General features: G+C 32.9%; 1 protein-coding gene across 2 annotated transcripts in view; it reads right to left on the bottom strand.

The window, feature by feature from the left end:
* Positions 1-19,434, bottom strand: part of LOC118197565 (A disintegrin and metalloproteinase with thrombospondin motifs like) — a 228,459-nt gene that overhangs the window by 152,706 nt on the left and 56,319 nt on the right. Inside the window, exon 1 of one of the 2 annotated variants that reach the window (XM_085813484.1) lies at positions 10,688-12,395. The exons of the other annotated variant lie outside the window; for it this stretch is intronic. The gene's annotated coding sequence lies outside the window, so the exon portion shown is untranslated. Of the gene's footprint in view, positions 1-10,687; positions 12,396-19,434 lie in introns of those variants that run through there. 2 annotated transcript variants of the gene reach the window in all.

The raw sequence follows: 19,434 nt of genomic DNA, 5'->3' as shown, positions 1-19,434 counted from the left end.
GATAGGGGAAGGCGTGGGATATACACTGGTGTGCAAAAATTAAGGACGAAGTCGAAAAATTAGCATATCAGCTGAACGAAGAGGCAGAGCGGATAGAAAGACCAATCAGGAGATTAAGTAAGGTGATGTACGGTAGCACATGCGCAGATATGCAGGTAGACGTAATGGGGGAGTGTCTGAGTAGTAGAAAGCATGTTGTCCGTGTAAGATCAGTATTTCTGGCAAAGAGATTGCACGCCGTATAGCAGTTAAAATCACACCAAGTTGCTGCCTCAGCGAGAAATGGCGAATAATCAATCTGTTAGACGACATCTGGATGCTTTTACCCGAAGTCGAATCACTGGGAAGTTGGAGGAAGGCCGCAGTGTGACAAGTGTGGCTGCAGAGTTCGGAATTGCTCACAGCATCGTTTCACGACTTTAGAGACAAGTTCAAACTACAGGAACAGCTATCCGGGGCCTTAGTAGTGGTCGTCCACGAGGAACTCCACCCGCAGATGACCGGTATATTGCCTTACAGGTCAGAAGAAACAGGCGGCAGACAGCGGGAGAAATCGCTAGACACACGACACAGGCGACTGGACGACCGATATCACGTTTTACCGTGGCCAGAAGACTGCACGGTGGTGGTCTGTTTGCACGACGCCCTGTACGTTGTGAACCTCTAACGCATGCCCATCGGAGAAGGCGTTCTCTGTGGTGCCGGGAACACCGGAATTGGAGAGACAATGAATGGGGACGAGTACTCTTTACAGATGAGAGCAGATTCAGTCTGAGTAGCGATTCTCATCGCTTACTCATCTGGAGAGAGCGGGGAAGCCGCAATCATCCCTCGAACATCATTGAAAGGGACAGGTATGGAGGTGGCGGTGTTCTCGTTTGGGGAGGCATCATGCTTGGTAGTCGTACAGACCTTCACATCTTCGACGCAGGTTCAGTCAACGGGACTCGTTATTGTAACGAGATTCTTCTTCCATATGTGCGTTTTTAGAGGCGCTATGGGTCCGCAGTTCCTTTTCATGGACGACAATGCACCATGTCATCGCACAGTAGCTGCGGAACAGCTCTTAGAGAGTGAGGATATTGAACGTATGGATTGGCCGGCACGATCTCCGGATCTTAATCCCATCGAGCATGTATGGGATTTTCTAGGTAGACGCTTGGCAGCTCGTACCTTACCACCAGTAACGATTCCGGAGCTTCGATTGGCGCTGCAAGACGAATGGGCAGCAATGCCTCAACAACTCATTGACACCTTCATTCTCAGCATGGGCAAACGCTGTGAAACCTGCCTAGCAGTCAGGGGAGATCATATCCCCTATTAAAGACCGGATGTTTCTTGCTGGACACCCATCACAGGGATGTTTCGCCCTTCAGTCGCATTGCGCTCCATGCTACTTTTTCAATAAAGCTTCTTTTTATAACTCTGATTTCTCTTTTAGTAAGTGTTGCTTACATTACTCATGTCCTTACGTATTGGGGATCTTACGGTATTAAATGTGTAGATTTGGAAAGCTTTTGTACAAAGTTATATTGAAAAAACCGTCTCGTCTTTAATTTTTGCACACCAGTGTATACCTGCTTACTTTTGTTAGACACTAGGTATCTCTGTTCTCCGTCGCATGCCACCTGTATTTTTACTTTTGCATTTTTTGTATTTTGTATATACTACATGTGCTGCTCCTGTAGTTTTACTTTTGCGGCATAGATTTCTCTTAAACTTTGTTAACAATTTTAATTACACTTCTACTAAAACTAGCTATCTAAATACAAATTTCGTAATATATACTTTTGGTGAGGCCCCTTTTTCAACCAAAATAGAAGGTGCACATCTACATGTTATATCAGTCCTGTATATAAAATTTCAACGTTCTCAAGCTACTGGTTTTTCAGTTATGCGAGATACATACATACGTACATACGTACGTACGCGCGTTAAGACGCCACGAAAAAAAAAAGAAAGTTTACATTTATAAACTGTTAGAAAATTAAAATTATTGCCAAACAGACGTGTTTAATTTATGTCATAGAGTTAAACAAAGATACCGTGATACGGGTGATAAATGCACAACGCGTCTTAAACTGGCCTTTATTTTCGAAACAGTTGTTCGTAAACATGTATTTTTAACCGGAAAAATGTTTTAATTGACGCTAGTATTCATGTTTTGGAATTTTTAAATAAAAAAAATGTAATGTTCATAAAATTTAAGAATTCTTATACTTTGTACAATCCTCCGGTTCTTATATTTCGCTAATTTTAATACTTAATAAAAAAATGAAGCAGAAAATGTTTAAGCTTCCTATCGACAGAAATTGAATGAGATGCTTAAGTTCAAAATTTAGGATATTCTATTTCAGTTCAAGCTTGTCTTGTTGAAACTTTAAGGGTGGTTAATAAATAAATTTAAATAATTTGAGGTTTATTTCCCCCTCCTTAAATACCACTCAGGGGTATTCTTTTGTGATTTATTAGCGCGTAACATTCTTTAACTTAAAAGTTTGTTACAGTCGGTATATGGGACGACTTTTACCCAGGTAATTTATAAGTTTTCAAATGCTTAAAATGCGTTATCAGTCTTCTCAAGGTGCTTTATTCCTTTCATAACTTAACAACTAATTTAACAACCGTATACAAAAGTCATTAAACTAGAAATATTTGTAATTTTTAAATCATATAATTTCATGTAACTTACTAAGCCGAGTAATAAAGCAGGAATATATATATATATGGACGATTGCAACCCAAAAAGAAGGGGTCCCATTACATGCTATATAGTAGTCCTACATACAAAATTTCAACGTTCTGAAGCTACTCGTTTTTGAGTCATGCAAGATACATACGTACATACTCACGTACAGACGTCACGAAAATATCTCATCTGAATCTCTTTTAAATCCACTTTACAATCTGTTTTGGCAAAAATATTCCTTTCTGTCCATAGGTACAAATGCCACGCAAAAACATCATTCAAATGGATTCTAGAGCGGTCAAATAGGATATTTAACGAATACGTATCAAAATAAAGTACCCGAAATTTTTCAAGTTTACAATAGTTCCTTTATTTCGTATAAGGAAGTAAAAATGAGACGAAATGAAACAAAGCTGTCAACGTTGGGTTTTGGAACTATGCTTAAGATTAGTAAACATCCATGTTGCTAAATACTTCATTTCTGATACATGAAGGCTATTGTTTCTATTACTATTCTACACACAATCGTTCATCTGTCAGAAGTTACTAGAAACGTTATTTATCAGAGAACCAGGTAATATGCAGCTAGATAAATGTAGCTTAAATGGTACAGGAAGGAGGCTGAATGAATCAGAGCTGTCAAAGTGGGCTACTTGAACTACGCTTGAGACTGCTAAACTTCCACATGATAGAACAAGTCTATAATTTGTTTTTTTTTCAACCGTATGCCCAGTCGTTAACTCTGAAATGATTAGAATTGAAAGTTATCAGAATAAGAGGAACCATTCTCAATCATTTGCTGGAAATAAGGCAGAAACAGGCTCGATGGCTTCAGGTTTTGCGGCTCATACCATTAATTATAATTGAACGTTATTTTGGGGAAAATGACGATTTCAGGTACACTCTTGACATTGTTCGGTGGTAATAATTTGGTTAATTTCTATATCACCTCAACGACAGAGAGACTTCTTGAATTACAAACTTTTTGTCATCTTCGTTTTAAACTAATTCAATTTAATCTTTTTACCCATTATGACATAGTAGCGCTTCGGAATTTAGCACTATTTTTTCGGATTACTCATGCTTGCTAAATGAAGAATTCAGTTTCCAGTGAAAAGAAAGAAAATGAACTGCCCTGGTCTGTACAGTGGTTACCGATGCTGGCTGACGTATATGTGGGCACGGGTTCGAATTCCGGAGAAGCGGTGTCCTCCGAAAACATCGTGTAAGAAAGCCTCGCAGAGAAAACAACGCAAGAGAAGAAACAACGCAAGAGAAGAACATCGTAAGAAGAAAAATAAACAAGAATACAAAGCAATTCTAAAAATACCGTGATACAAACAAAAAAAAAAAAACCACTGGTGACTTTACAGCATATAAGGTCACCGAGACCCACAACTAGTGAAAGAAGAAATCCTGCGCTTTTCGCAGCAATAAAATTTGCAGACTTGTTTCAATGTTACTGTCAGGCACGTGAGATAAAGACAACATTTTTTTTTTTTTTTTATAAGATAACAAGTTTATTTTATATAATATCTAATATAGCACGACTCACGGAAAAGTAGTTTTTATTTTTTTTTTAAACTTTCTTAAGATTAGTACATTGAAAAGGGATTACTTTTCCTTGGATGACCTTACATGAACTTACATATATTTCTGAACGCACTGACACATACACATGAACATATCAGTCATTATTACGGCAGAAAGTACAAAGTGCTTATTCAGCTTGACGTCTTACATTCAAGTTAATTTCATAAACGGATTCCCTAAATTTCTTTTAGTGAATGAAAAAAAATGTTTCCAAAACACAAATAATTATTTTTATTTAGAACCAGAAACAAAGTGCTATTACTGTGAATACGTATACTTTCCCTCCACTCTCCCCCCACAAAAAAAAAAGTTTCATTTGCTTCATAAAGTAATTCTTGAGAATGACATTTATGCAAATTATACTAGCGTGTTCCATTTTTTCGGTCTACTTCAATACGAAAAACTAAAGGCCAAAAGGAGCATACGTTCACTTATTTTGCCAAATGACGTTTACTATTTATTCTTAATAGCACTTCAGAAATGTATTTTACGAATTATCAGTACAAAATGACTCAGAAAAAGAAGTGAATACAATTAAACTCAATCCATTTTCTCTTTTAATTGATTTGATGACAGAAATGTTTTTGGATAACGTTAATTATCACGTCACTAAGTCTAAGAAAGTTATACTTTATGTTCAATCAAAAGCTATCTGAAATTACATTATTCCCCTAATTATCTGAAACAAAATAATAATAATTCTTTCAGTTACGGCAATTATTAATTTACAAGGCTTGGTTGTGACCCATATTTATCCACATCTATCTTCTCTTAGTTTTTATAGCTGTAAAACCCGCATAACGAGTTCTTCATCACTCTGCACGTTAATGTATAGATAAATATCGACTCATCAAGAATGATAATTTAATTTTTAATTGTAAATTCTTTTTGTTACCGTTTGTATTTTTTCTATGTTTTCTTCCAAAAATTTTATATTCTCTCTCATTTCCTTATTCATGATGTTCTGTTTGGGTACACCGTTGTTCCTAAATTTTTTCCAAATGGCATTTACGTGAGAACTGTTTTTATGTAGAATATTTGTAAACAATGAAAAATTGTATTCTATGCGTTGTATTTTGATATACTTTTCGTGCTATAATATATGATGCATAATGTTTTACGTAATCATATCGTATAGCATAGCGGTCTCAAACTGGCGGCTCGCGAAGTCATTTCAATTATGATTTGGTGCAAATACAGTGCTTCAAAGATTTCAGTATGTATTTATGTGAATTCCGAGTTTATACTATTTTCGTTTTCTTTTAAAAACGAACACAAACAACTCACAAAAAAATCTATAAACGGAGTTAATATATTTATAGTATGATATAAATCTAATTCAAAGATTTGAAGCTGAAGATACTCTTAACTTTCATTAGTACTATCTATTGCCTAAAATCAAATAAGCTCAGTTACGGATTTTTTTCACTAAAATAATTGCTTTGTTTAGGAATAAATTTGCATGTAAACAGCGTTTGTTTCACATTTGAAAATTAACAAGAGAATTCAACTGATAGATAAGCATTTACAAACCGCGATCAGCTGATTTCTAATTATTTCTCTCCAAAGCTACATATTTAGTCACAACAGAAACGCCGTCAAATACCAAATTATAGACAAAAATAAAGAAATTTATAATTATTTACATGAAAACGTATGCAATTTTATTTACGGGTTGAAGAAAAGTTTAATAAATAAGAGAAACAGACTAGGTTGCTATATTATTTATTCTCAAGCGTTGTCCCACTTGGCAAATTTTCCCTAAAACATAGAAAGTTTTCATAGCTTGCTTATTTTCTGTTTAAACTAAATTAAGCTATTTAATGATTTGTTTAACGTATTATAACTATTTGAAAGAAATGTAAGTCTAAGAATTTAATCTTTAAATATGAGTTTATTAGAATTACAAAGTGTTACCAACAAAAATATCATACAAGAACCAAACGGGCCGATTGACAAAATTTAACTTGCATGTCTCATGTCTCGAATGCGCCGCTTAGGGTACATACTGGATTTATATACAGCCCATTATCCTACCATAGGTATCTTGACACAAAATAGGACTTTTTTCGTAAACGATATACAAATCTTTTTCCCATATTTCGAATCTACGACTTAAATTATGCCCAAATATTAAATTTTGTAAAATTCAGGAGAATCTTACCAAGGAATTTAAAAAATTATCTTGACGCATTCTTCTCAGTTTCCTCAAGAATTATTCGTTTGGCGAAATTCGTTAATTTATCGTAACCTATTTTCCTTTTCCTTTTCCATTGTACAAGAGTGGAAAAAAAAAGGTACATTATTCATGCTTTTAAATAATTTTAACAAACCCCGTAAACCACATTTGACGTTATTGTAACTTATAACAATTATGCCAAATTTCAAAAAGCGCCAGATTATAAATTCCCGTAAACCTTGAGAAATTTTGAATACAAAAAACTCTAACCTTTTTTAGGTATGCCTAGAAATGCATCTACTGAGGTGATGGTAAAAATTTTATGGGTAAGAATTCAAAATTTTTCCCAAAAAAATTTATAAAAATTAACTAAAAAACTAAAAAAAAAAATATAAAAAAACTTCAGAAATAAATAAGAAAATATCTTCGAATTTCATTTGTATTTAAACTTAATTTCGAATTGTGAAAGAAGGAATAAAGTAAGTTTATAATGCACTTTCTCCCTCCTTCCAGCACGCGCTCGTGGTGCAACAGTATCACACTCGGCGCCTATTCGAGAGGTCCAGGTTCGAGTCCCGCCGAGAGCACTGCATATTTTTCACATCTTCTGCTTAAAAAAAAACCTTATGACTCTACAGTTACTCCCGAACTAAAAGGTGGTCTATCATAATTTGTCAGCAATAGTATTTGGTTACTGAGCCCACTAATCCACAACCGCTCTTTAAAAGGGGAGTATATAAAGTATTTTCTGCCTCCTTTTAGCATGCCTTCGTGGTGTAACGGTAACACACGTGGCGCGTATCCTAGTATAACCTTATTTCTATTGCACTTCATATTTTATTCCTTGGACTGTACAATGTATGTTATTTAATTTCTTCATATCTAAGGGTGTTGTAACTGTTTATAACTCTTATTTTTTTTTATTCGTTAGATAATTTTTTATATGCTTAATAGTTTGTCAGCTGTCCTTACGCAGCAAACAAAAAATGGGAATTCATTAAATAAAGAAAAAACCCTTATTGGTATCATACTTATACTATCTGAAAACTAGTGCACATAAATTGTGCACATCGCATCGGATGACTTAAAAGTTACGCAAACAGAAAGTCTTACATGCTGAAAAACATAATCACAAAAATGCTGGATATCCTTTGGCACAAACTGGATTACTATGTGAACATTTACTGGGATGCGCATTGTCCTCAAACTGAATGACTTTCATGTGATTGAGAAGAAAAACAAATAAAAATAAATATCTGAAATGTTTCAGATTTTAACGGTCGCACAAAAGGTTATAAGGTATTTCTCCCACTTTCCTAGCGAGCCTTCGTGATGTAGTGGTTCTGCACACTGAGCCGGTATTTCAGAGGTCCGTGGTTCGATTCCCGGCGAAGGCGGTTGCATATTTTTCATCTTTTCTGCTTCCAATTAACCTAATGACTCTACAAGGTTTTATTACGGTTTTTAAGCTCTCTCTGAGCTCGCAGTACTCATACACTCACTCTTACTGATCCATTGTTTTTGTCTTTTTAGTTTTATTATTAAGTGTAGTTTTCTTCGCACTTACACCATATACATATCAACAGCAAAAGTATAAATATTTAAAAAACAGAAGAATTCCCGATACAGCTTCAAGTGTTGATATACATTTTTTTCCAGTCTGTTCTATTTCAATCCGCTCACGATTCTTTCTGTTCATCATATCAACATTTCATTTTCTTATTAAGGTGACTTTATAAAACTTTTTTTTTGTCTTTTTATCATTAATATTTTGTGTGCTTACTTTATTTATTGTATATTGTGTTCTTAGCGTTTACGTCACATAAAAATCGATTCAACAACAAGATCACAAAATATTTAAAAACGGCATATCTTTAGAATTTCTGACAGACAATCTCACGCGCTGTAGATAAAAATGTTTCTTTTTCCGTTCAGTGTGTCGCCACTGCTCGCTTTGAAATCACAGAGATTTTTAATAAAAAATTCTTTAAAGATTAAAAAATATGGGATAGATAATAAAAAAATTCGATTCCAAGATTCCGCCTACCAGGTGTAAATATTAGGGTGGAGGACTACATTATTCAAAAATTTTATGGCTCTAGGTATAGTTGTTTTTTCACAATGCGAGAAACATACGTACCTTCTTCGAGATTTTTGATTAATTTCTTTAAATATAATACAGGTCGATAATATTCGTTGCCAACAATCTGAAAAGTGCTACGGATACCATTTATAGGCATTCATCGTCAAATGCCGTTTCGAGACTATATCCTATTCGGGACCAAAAATTTGGACACACACACACACACACACACAAAAAAAAAAAAAAAAAAAAAAAGACCAATTAAACAACTTAATGCGAAATCTGATTTTTGCCTTAGTCTTTGTTTAATAAGTAACTGAAAGTGGTCTCGCTAGTTTGAATACCTTATGTATCAGTTGCTTTTCAAGACTGTGTTTTGCAGAACCCTGGGATCCCTTGCGCCTCTTTCAGATGTTCAGTAAGTCAAAATCAAAATTCGAAGAAATTTTTAATACTAAATCATTTGCATAAACAAACATCCAAAATGAATAATAGAATAGCATTTTTATCTGTGTTTTTATTGTTACTTAAAAATCGTGACATGATTTTTCATTATTCATTTTTCCTTTCTTTTACGCATAAAATGCAGAAAATATTAATATATTCTCTGGACTTCTTTTTAAAATCGCAAGAGTTCCACAAAAAAGAAATTATAGTTTTATTGGTTCCCTAAGCTGACAAAGTTTGAAGACGACTGTTTTATATAACATGAAGTTTAAAGTAAAAATCAATAGTTTTTGGTAGGTTGCGCTTTTTAGAATTTTTCGAAGCAAAATAGAGTCAGAAATCTGCTATGCTGTTTCCGAGACTCGAACTTTGAATCTTCTATGTGTTAGTCGGAAAGGCTACCCCTTACACCACGAAAACATACAGTGTAGAAGGTGAAAATTTTTAATAAGTTTTCCTCTAAACGTGTCCCTTACAAGGTAAATATTAATCTCCTGACAATCTGTAAAATCAAGTGCTTTTAAGCACTGTTACTCTCACTAGGTTTTACAACTTTAATATTATTTTACCAAATTCCTGTTTCTCTAACTGCTTTCAGTCAACTTATTAACTCTGTGAATTGGTTTCAAATTTCAAACTTATAAATTTTATTCATAAATCTCAACTTTCAAAATATTTTGTCAAGTTTCCTATTTTATCAAACAGTTCTCAACATCATTAGGAATTGATTTCATCCCTTAAATATGGGCGTTTAAATTCGCTTTGTGTGTGTGTGTGTGTGTAATTATGGCAAAGCCTCGAGGGCTATCTACCTAAGGGGAGGGATGCCTTCGTGGAGGACTTTCTAAGGGAAACTGGCTCGTATACACGTTACACATGGGGAAAACCACGAAAACGTCCATGCAGCCAGTCCGTTTACGGGATTCGAACCTCGGACCGAACTACCAGTGTTCAGCGATTTTGGTGGGCTAAATTCTCTTTGAAAGGAGTTCGATAAATTTATTTCAATTTTTAACATGATTAACTATACTGTGTTATTAATGGATCTTAAGTCTTAACTTATCTTAATCATATTTTATGTTTCACTCATTGATCTCGGTCCTCAAAATGGTACCTAATTTGATCATAAACATATTTCAAACTTACTAAATTTAAGAAGCATGTGCGTATTAAAATTTATTTTATGGTTTTCTTCCTAGCTGTTGAAATGATTTTTCAGAGTGCGTCTGCTAGTATAAATGATTCTTGAAGATTAATTTTTAAATTTTGAAAACCGATTTGATGACACATTAATCAATTAAAATTTATGGAAATTGAATAAATCATTAATTGAATTAAGGCAAAAAAGTAAACTTAAATTAAAGTTAATTTTTAATAAAACAGTCTATTTTCAAGTCGATCTAACATAAGTCTCTCTTCTTGCAAAACAAAAACAGATTTGTCTTTTAACAAAAAGAAAAAAGCAAGAACCAGAAAGTTTCAGAATCAAGAACCAGAAAAAAATGTTGCTGCCAATTTAAGGTTGATTTTTTGCCTAATTTTAATTTTTACATTGGCATGTTTCCCATCCAGGTTTCTTTAATCGTCAGTTATTTTTAACTGAATAATAACAGGTAAAATTTTAAATTAGTTAAAAATTTGCAATGAAAAATAAGACAAAAATTAACGACAAATATATTTTTTTAACTTCACTCACCTGATATGCTTGCAACATAATATATTCCAAAGTTCTTTCTTATTCCATTGTAAGAATCCTTCCTCCATTTTTATATTTACATTTCTTTTATCTTCTAAGCGGAGGATTAATGGTATGAAAGGATATCTGAACAGGAACTATGTATTGAGGAAAGTAGTCGATGTTATACTTTAATTTGTTGTTTCGGTATGTAAAGAGAACTCGAAGGTCGTCCGGTAGAAGACCATTTACAGAAAAGAAAAAGTTTTGTAAATGGTTAATTTCATCTTCATTGATGACAGAACATTTTCACTTCTATCTTCGATGTCTGGGAGTTAAATATATTCGTGGAACACAATAGAACTAGTTTTAAATCGTGAGGTTACAGATTTCAATCCGCTCACGATTAGGAGGTTATAGAAGGTGAAGTAATTTCTAAAAGTTTCACAAATGCTATTCTTGATACATTTTATGCTTATATCAGTTTTTTTTTTCACGCCGTGAACAGAAAACGTATATGTCTTTATACTTTATTTCTTGATTTCGTTACTCTGGACTTGCCATTCATGCTATATAAGTCTCTTAAGTAATCTGGATTACAAGTCCTATTTGTCATTGAAGATTATTATTGGAAGACAGATGCTTCTGTTTCAATCTCCTGTTTCACAGTAATCACAATATCGGCCATAATTTCAAAGATATTATTTTCATAGAAAGCAGTAAAAGCACTCAAAATATTATTTTTATAAAAAATAAATGCAACACTTAGAAGCATTTATGCAATTAACTCCTAGACATGTAATCATAAATAACATAAAAACTGTACATAACGTAAAATTTCAGTTCTTAAATTCTGAAATAAGGATGCAGTGTAGACGAAAAACTGACAGTATTTCTGAAACAGAATTGTGATTCTGAAAATGGCAGCATTGCCGAATCTCGTGAATAATATATATGAGTCATTATTTTTTTCGTGGGTACTTAAATTTAATTTGAATTACTAATTTTTTTGTTTAAAAGTTAGCCTTTTCTCTTCCGAATTTATTCTTTTTGTGGAAATTATTCCTAATCTAAGTGATGCTATTCCAAACTAATTTTAATTTAATGTCTCTTATTTTTACATGCAATTTGAAACTCACTCTTTTTTTTTTTTTATTTGTTCAGTTGCAATTTTAATTTCAAACGCTGCATATCTCCTAAGAGTTTATTCCTCTAAATAATTATAAAATTCTAATTATTGCATTTAATTCTAGTTCATTTCTAAAGTAAAATATAATTTCTACCGTAAGAGTATAAGCTTTTGCGCAATAAAAATTTAAAATGCATTATAAAAATAATCCACATATTTTTTTGAAGAAGCGGACACATTTTGCGATTTATTACTTTTCTTCCAACAAATGCAATTCTGTATTTTTTAAACATTTAATCACGAGAAAGCCATTGAAAACAGAATCAGTTTCGAATTGCATAACAGTTCCAAATTTCTTTCTCTTCCAATCTTAAATTTAAATTTTCATTTTTTAAATTCCATCTCCTTTATCACATTTTAGTGTCGCAACACAATATGAAAACTATTGACCAACTAATGCACACACAGACCGTAAAATTTTAGACAAACTCTCACTTACGCTGGAGAAATTGTACAATGAAACCGACTCACTCAAGTTAAGTAATCCAGTATTGCCACTGGTGGGGTGGCAACAATAAAGGCAGGGCAAACGGGCTCGAGCGAGCGTCGACGGATTTGTGAATGCGTACCCACTGCGTGTCGCGCAGTTAAGCCGTTATTTCGAACGAGAACCGGTTCAAAGGAAAAGGAAAAGCTATCAGAGCTGAACCGAGAAGTAGGTAATGATCACTAGTGGACCTGCACCGAAAGAAAGTTGGCCGACACCGAAGTTTCTCTCTTATTTAGGAACAATGCATACTTAAGACCCAATCCCTTTGACTTTTGCAACTGCTTAAGTTTAGTTAATGTTACCAACTGAGAGCTAAGTAGAATAAAACAATGATTATTCAAATTAAAGTTGAATACTGTTTAGGAAATAAATTATATATATATATATATATATATATATATATAATTATTTCAAATAAATCTTTTATTCTATGACCAATATTCATGTTCTTCAAGACAACCATAGAAGGCCATAATTGTCTGGAACCATCAGTAGTAGTTTTAAGAAACTTTCAATTTATTTTTAATTCATCTAAATAAGAATTAGTTACTAAACAGTAAATTAAATAGAATTACTGAACATGATCCGATATCTATGATCTTAAAGGCAATTATGTCCACAGAAGACCAAAATTATCAGGAACCATGACTAGTTGTTATCTTAAGAAAGTTTCAATGTATTATTTATTTTATTTAAATAAGAATATATTTTCACGTAATAAATTAAATAGTGGTACTCAATATCATTCGATTTTTATGTTCTTAAACACAACCATCTACCTAGAAGACCAAAACTGTCTCTAGCCATGACTATATATGATTTGTTTTATTTAACTAAGAATTTATTTCAAGCATTGCATATCAATTTCAACATTTGGAAATTATATATCCAACAAAACGTGTGCAAATATTAATGTTCGAAATAAACCTCTATAATTGTCGATTATCATGTAATAGTGTCTTGAGCTAATGTATTTGCTGTTTCATCAGTTTTAAAATAACTCGTAACCATTCTCAATTAATTTTTATACGAAAGCGCAGTTCATTTGTGTGAATGACTTAATCAGGGGCAAAGCATTCCTAATGATGTCACTTACACACCTAATTATGGCATTATCATAAGCCGTAATCAGACGTAATGCGCTCCACATTAGAAAGCTCATTTTTTCTTCGAAGCTCAAAGAAGGAAACAAACTTAAAGAAGGGAGCAAAAAGAGAGAAATCTAGAATACAATAATTGGTGAAAAGCGACTTCAAGATTTCGAAGAATTTTTCACAACATTTGTTTCATATTTTTAGACGCTTCTTAAAATCTTCTCTGACATTAATTATTGTTCTGATAATCGAGGTTATACATAGGAATCTTAAATTTAACTTTGAATTTCTGAAATCGGACATTTCCTAAATTTGCTTTATGAGACGAAAAAAATGTATTTTCAAAAAGAAATTATAAAAATGCATGTATTGGTACTTTTTAAATGCTATATAGATACATTTTGCTTTTGGAAAGTTCCTGTTATGTCATAGCCAGCTATCCTTGTCTTTGTGGCTCGGGGTCACCTGAAACCTTCCAAATGAAAATCCCTTGAAGAGGTTAATGCTGAAGGAAGATAGGTAAGAGACTGAATTCCTAGAGTGTTCTTGATCAGAATCTGGATAGAGCTGAGCATAAAATTGGCGTCTAGTCTTGCTTTTGTTCCTGAAAAATTCGGAGTCTGATCTGGATTCTGATCTGAGATAAAAAAAAAAAGAATAAGCAACAGCTACAAAAAAAAAATCTCGACTCTTGATACCTGCCATCACAAACAACAGCCTGAACTTTCCTAATACGCTCACTTTTCTCCGTTTACAGAAATTGAAACTGCACTGTACATTAGTCGTTTTTATACAGTCAGAGCTACACAGCTACACTTTTGGCTGCCGGTACATTTTCATCTCTTTCCAAATACTGTCAACGAGTGACTCCAAAATATTTTTTTAAAAAAATTGCTTCTCTTTAATTCTAACGCCCGGTGAGGCCGCACGGATTACAGTATATAATATATATATAATATATATATAATAGGGGTTACATATTTATCCCATCACCCTAGCGTTTACTAAATTTGTCACCTGTGCATGAGGAAGTTCAAAGTGTTTGCCCATATACTATAAAGCGTTCTCTCCCTCCTGTGGGCATGCCTTCGTGGTGCAACTGGAAGCACAGTAGACGAGTACTTGAGATGTCCAGCGTTCGAGTCCCGGCCAGGACAATGAACATTTTTCACCTCTCCTACTTCAAAAAGAACCTAATGAATCTATAAGTGGCGTCGCACCTTAAAGATGGTGGATGATAATTGCTCAGCACCAGGATTTGACGACTGTTTCCCCTAATCCCTTGTCGCTCTTTAAAAGGGGCAGTATATAAGGTATATTTTCCCTCCTTTCTGCATACATGCCTTCGTGGTGCAATTAGACGCATATTAGAAGCGTATTTGAAAGGTCCAGAGTTCGAATCTCGGCGAGGATAATGCACATTTTTCACGTCTCTTGCTTCAAAAATTCCTAATGTCTCTATAATACAAAATAGTAAATTAATTAGCAAAATTAATAGTCATCTGCTGCTTTATCACATCTATGATTTCTGAAAGATTCCACATTCAGAAAACTGATGATCTGTTCCTGTTTAACAATGTCAATTCTGAAAATTTCAGGTTGCACTTACTTAATTTCTCTGTTATTCATCGAAGTTATCAGCCACTAAGAGGTGTTTTTGATCTCTTTACTCTTCGAAATATATTTTAATTTTTGTACATGAGAAATGTATTAAACAAACAAAGACGTTAAGCCTTTGAAGGCATGTGCCTAATAATCCTCATTCTTAAATATTGTATTAGCTATGTAATAAAATGCATAGGCTTGTGTGTGAAAGGTCACTTATCTCAGTTTAAAGTAATTAAAGGGCAATTTTTCTTTTTAAAGAACTCAGAATGTTTTCTTACAACTTCAAAGCGAACTCTAATACACACTCTTATCAAGTAAAAAACTAAATTGGGTATTGAATAAAATTAAACAAAGTCCGGCATTTGTTTCTGTATTTTTTACTGTAAGGTTTTCTTCTTCCTCACTGTGTGCTCTCGCGAGTATTTGGAAAGTAGGTCTGGTTAGCAATCGGAAGATCCGGAGTTCCAGTTCCCAGTGAGGGAAAGAAATTTTTAACATTCCTCGGCTTCAAAAATAAAATTCTAAAACGTCTTTACTATTTAGGTACACAAATATAAATATATTTAAAAATACAGTACTGGCTGAAAAATAAAATACTTCTTGAAAAAAGTTAAAAGAGAAGTATATATATATATGATAATTTTAATGCGTAGATGGGTATCCGGCACTTTAACCTCTGGCTGTAGTCATGGATGAGAAGACAGTAATGTCTGAGGATGAAGGATTGATGAAGCGTATAACAAAACTGAATTGAAGAACCACCATCTTTATTTTTACACATGTCAAATGATCTTTTTGTCAGACAAATTACTTTTCATTCTCTGTTGAATACAATAATGTTTATGTACATACGTAGAAAGATACAACGTCATTTCAGATAGGAAAGCATAAGAGGCACAGAGTTATTTGCATAGCAGAAGTCAGGAAAAAAAGAAACGCATTTCCTCGCGAAGCCGTATTTATACTACGTAAGTGCTTTCTGTAAAGCTAAGGCGTGATTGGTTAATTTTAATTTTAGTTACCTTTTTCAAGCAATGCTACGTAATTTGAAAAGATCTCGAATTCGGGAGAAAGGACGAAATTAGGGGAAGAGCACAAAATCTAGAATCTTTAATTTTGAGGTCTCCAATTATTTCTTACAGCAGCCATTGTATTTTATTATGTCTTACATGATCTTTTCAAATTACATAACACTGCTTGAAAACGATAACTAAAACTAAAATTAACCAATCGCAGCTTACACAATTTTATTACTACTATTAGCGTTTTGTTTTATGCAAACAAGAAATAGAATCGAAATTTTGTAATCTACCTATTGCATCGTATTAGAAAAATAATTCATTTATTAAACATTTATCAAATAGCCCATTTTATAAATTTTAATGAGAAATACAGATGGAAATGTCTCTTAAAGATCTTTAAAAGGATAAGAGACAGTATACTCATTTTAAATTCTTTTGTAAAACGCAATCTAAGCTTCGCATAGTTTTATGTATCACATAAGGAAAACTATAGGCATTCATTAGCCATTTCTTAAATTTGTAACCAAGGGTCAACAGTTCCGTCTCCGCTCTTCATAGACAAGGTCCTCCGTTCTTCATAGTTCCGTTCAAGGTGGTCATGAAAATCTTCCCTGTTATATGAATCTTATCCGCTCAAAGCATCGGTATCGAAACAAAGTTTCACATATTGTTATTCGAAGATATGAGCTCGAGATTGGGATTACTTAAACAACAGAACTCTCATTGTTACGATTATAGTGAAAACACTTCGAAATTTTCGAATGGCAACACCCACTTTTTTCCGAACGGATCAGCGCTTTGAATACCATTTATGGCTTTGGAAAGATACACGCATGATGAAAATTGGCAACGTAAAACATTTGCAAAGAAGAGCATTATTAAGGACCAACGACAACACGAGGGGAACGTCCCTACCTTCGCAGACGATAACGCATCGCATGAGAGAGATTTTTGACAACAATGAAGCCTACGAATCATTGTTGTAAAAAATCTTAACATTTTTTAACATCGCAAGAGAAATTTGTATAATGTCGCTTTTTATGGCATCTCCCAATTATGAGAAATCTCGTGGATTTGATGTACACATCTTAGATTCCACATGGGCCAAGAACTAGAAATCCATTGGAGTGAGGTCGGGGGATCGCAGCGGCCACAAAACAGCAAAGTTACGGAGATAAATCTATCTCGAAACATTCTACAGGTTGAAAACTTGTAATTCCAATAAAGGCTCTTTTTCTTCTAATCTCTTGTGTTGTCACTTGTGTTGTCTTATTTTACAATGCTCTTCTTTGCAAATATTGGCAATTTTCGTCGTACGCGAATCTTTCCCTCGCCATTTATGATTGTTTAATACACTGATTAATTTTTGAACGAATAAAAATGGGTATTGCCATTCGGAAATTTGGAAATGTTTTCCCTGTTAGGGATGTTTCTGGGCTGCTAAGGATTTATATTTCGGAGAAGATTTTTGTGACCACCCTGCGCTTTCAATTACAAAAATGTTTTAAATGACATTAATACTCCTGTTTGGGAATTTTTAAGTTTAAAAAGATAAATTTTCTAAAATTTAAGCAATATAACATTCATACGTTCCCTCGGTCCTAATACCTATATTTAGGACAATTTTATACTCATTGTGAAGAATAAAATACACAATATGCGATGCTTGTATGAGAAAAATTGACCTAGATATTTCTTTTTAAGTATGAACATCACATTATAGGTTTAAAGACAGAATGAAAAGGTAATAACTAAAAATAAAATAAAATGTAAATAACTAAAATATGTAAATAACTAAAAATAAAATAATAGTTAAAAATGCTTTCAATCACTTTCAAATCAGTTAAAAAATAGATTTCTGTAAATTACTGTAGAAAAAATAGATTACTGTACAATTTAAATTTTTTCGAAATTGTACAATAATCTATTTTAAAAGATTACTGTACAATTTTATTCGTATAACACATAGAGTTAGTGAATATTCGTAGAACACATAGAATTAGTATTCTATAAAATATTCGTAGGCTTCATTTTTAGTATACTGCAAATTCGTAACAGTATTTGCATAAATTGAAAATATTTCAAGTTTCATGAATTTTCCATATCATTATTATATTACGATTCTAAGGTAGTGAAACTTCATAAAATTATTAATAGCATACTTACAGCATTTGATGTCTTTTAAATTACCAATCTTAAAATTCCTTCGGCATACGAATTGTAATAAAATCATAAATTAAAAGAATGTTATCCGCTAATAAATCGCAGAAGAATATCATTAAATGGCATTTGAAAGGAGAAAGTTCACTTCGAGTTGATATAATTTATTTATTATCCGACCTCTCAGGGCAAGTTGGCAAAGCCATTTGGTATAATGCTTTTTAATTGAATACCGCACTCAGTTTTATCGTATGAGAGTCAAACGTTTTCTTTGTACGAAGTAAAGGAAGTACTGAAATTCCGAAAAATTTCCCATATCATATTTCAACAGAAACATCCATTTTAGCCGCTCCCGTATCCATTTTGATTACTTTCCATTTTGATCCATTTTGATTACTATTTTGATTTGCGGGATGTCTATACGTATAAACAGAATAAAGGGAAAAATATTCATGTTTATGAAATGTAAAATTTAAAAAAATTAATTTTGGACAAATGTGTCAAATTAAAATTGGACAAAATAACAACCTAAGATTACCAATTCAAAGCGCACGCAAAGGTTTATAAGGTTGCTTTTTTGCCTAATTTTAATTCTAACATTTCAGAGTTAAAAATTTTCCAATTTGTATGATTTGACTTCGAAACCATCAGAAAGCGAATAAATCTTTCAGGCAATACATTTTTATTAATATTTTTCCTTCATTTCATTTTTTCCTTAAATAGTACTTACATCTATTACATACATGTATTTTGTTTCCTTCCGTAAACATACTATTATTTCTCAACTACTAAGTAAATGTCTACATTTTCATTTGGCATATTTCCTGAAAGATAAGTACTTTTTAAAGCCAATTTAGAAAGCTAGTTTCTGAGTAATGTTTGTAGGAATTTAGATTTTCCGAATATTTACTGAAACAATAAGAGTACTTTGGATGGTGCTGTGCTTTGTGGAATAGTAGAAGTACCCAAAAATTATATTTTTAAATTTATCAAATAAATATGAATGACTTTTCCTTGAATTAAAGTAATTAGTAAGAAACAGTACTCCTATTTAATCAAAACACAAAGTACTCCGTTTTCGAACAGTAAATTGTATTATGTAAATTTATTCCTTCTAAAGGACACAGTTGAACTTAGAACTGAATAAACAAAGCGCACTTGTTATTAAATGATAATATAATTATTTCTTTTAAACGCATATATGA

This window comes from Stegodyphus dumicola, chromosome 3, assembly GCF_044657685.1.
Source record: "Stegodyphus dumicola isolate Sdum_Otavi_A_Nest chromosome 3, ASM4465768v1".
Lineage (NCBI taxonomy): Eukaryota > Metazoa > Arthropoda > Arachnida > Araneae > Eresidae > Stegodyphus > Stegodyphus dumicola.
Note: the sequence above shows the minus strand (reverse complement) of the source record. Positions and strands in the feature narration are given on the sequence as shown.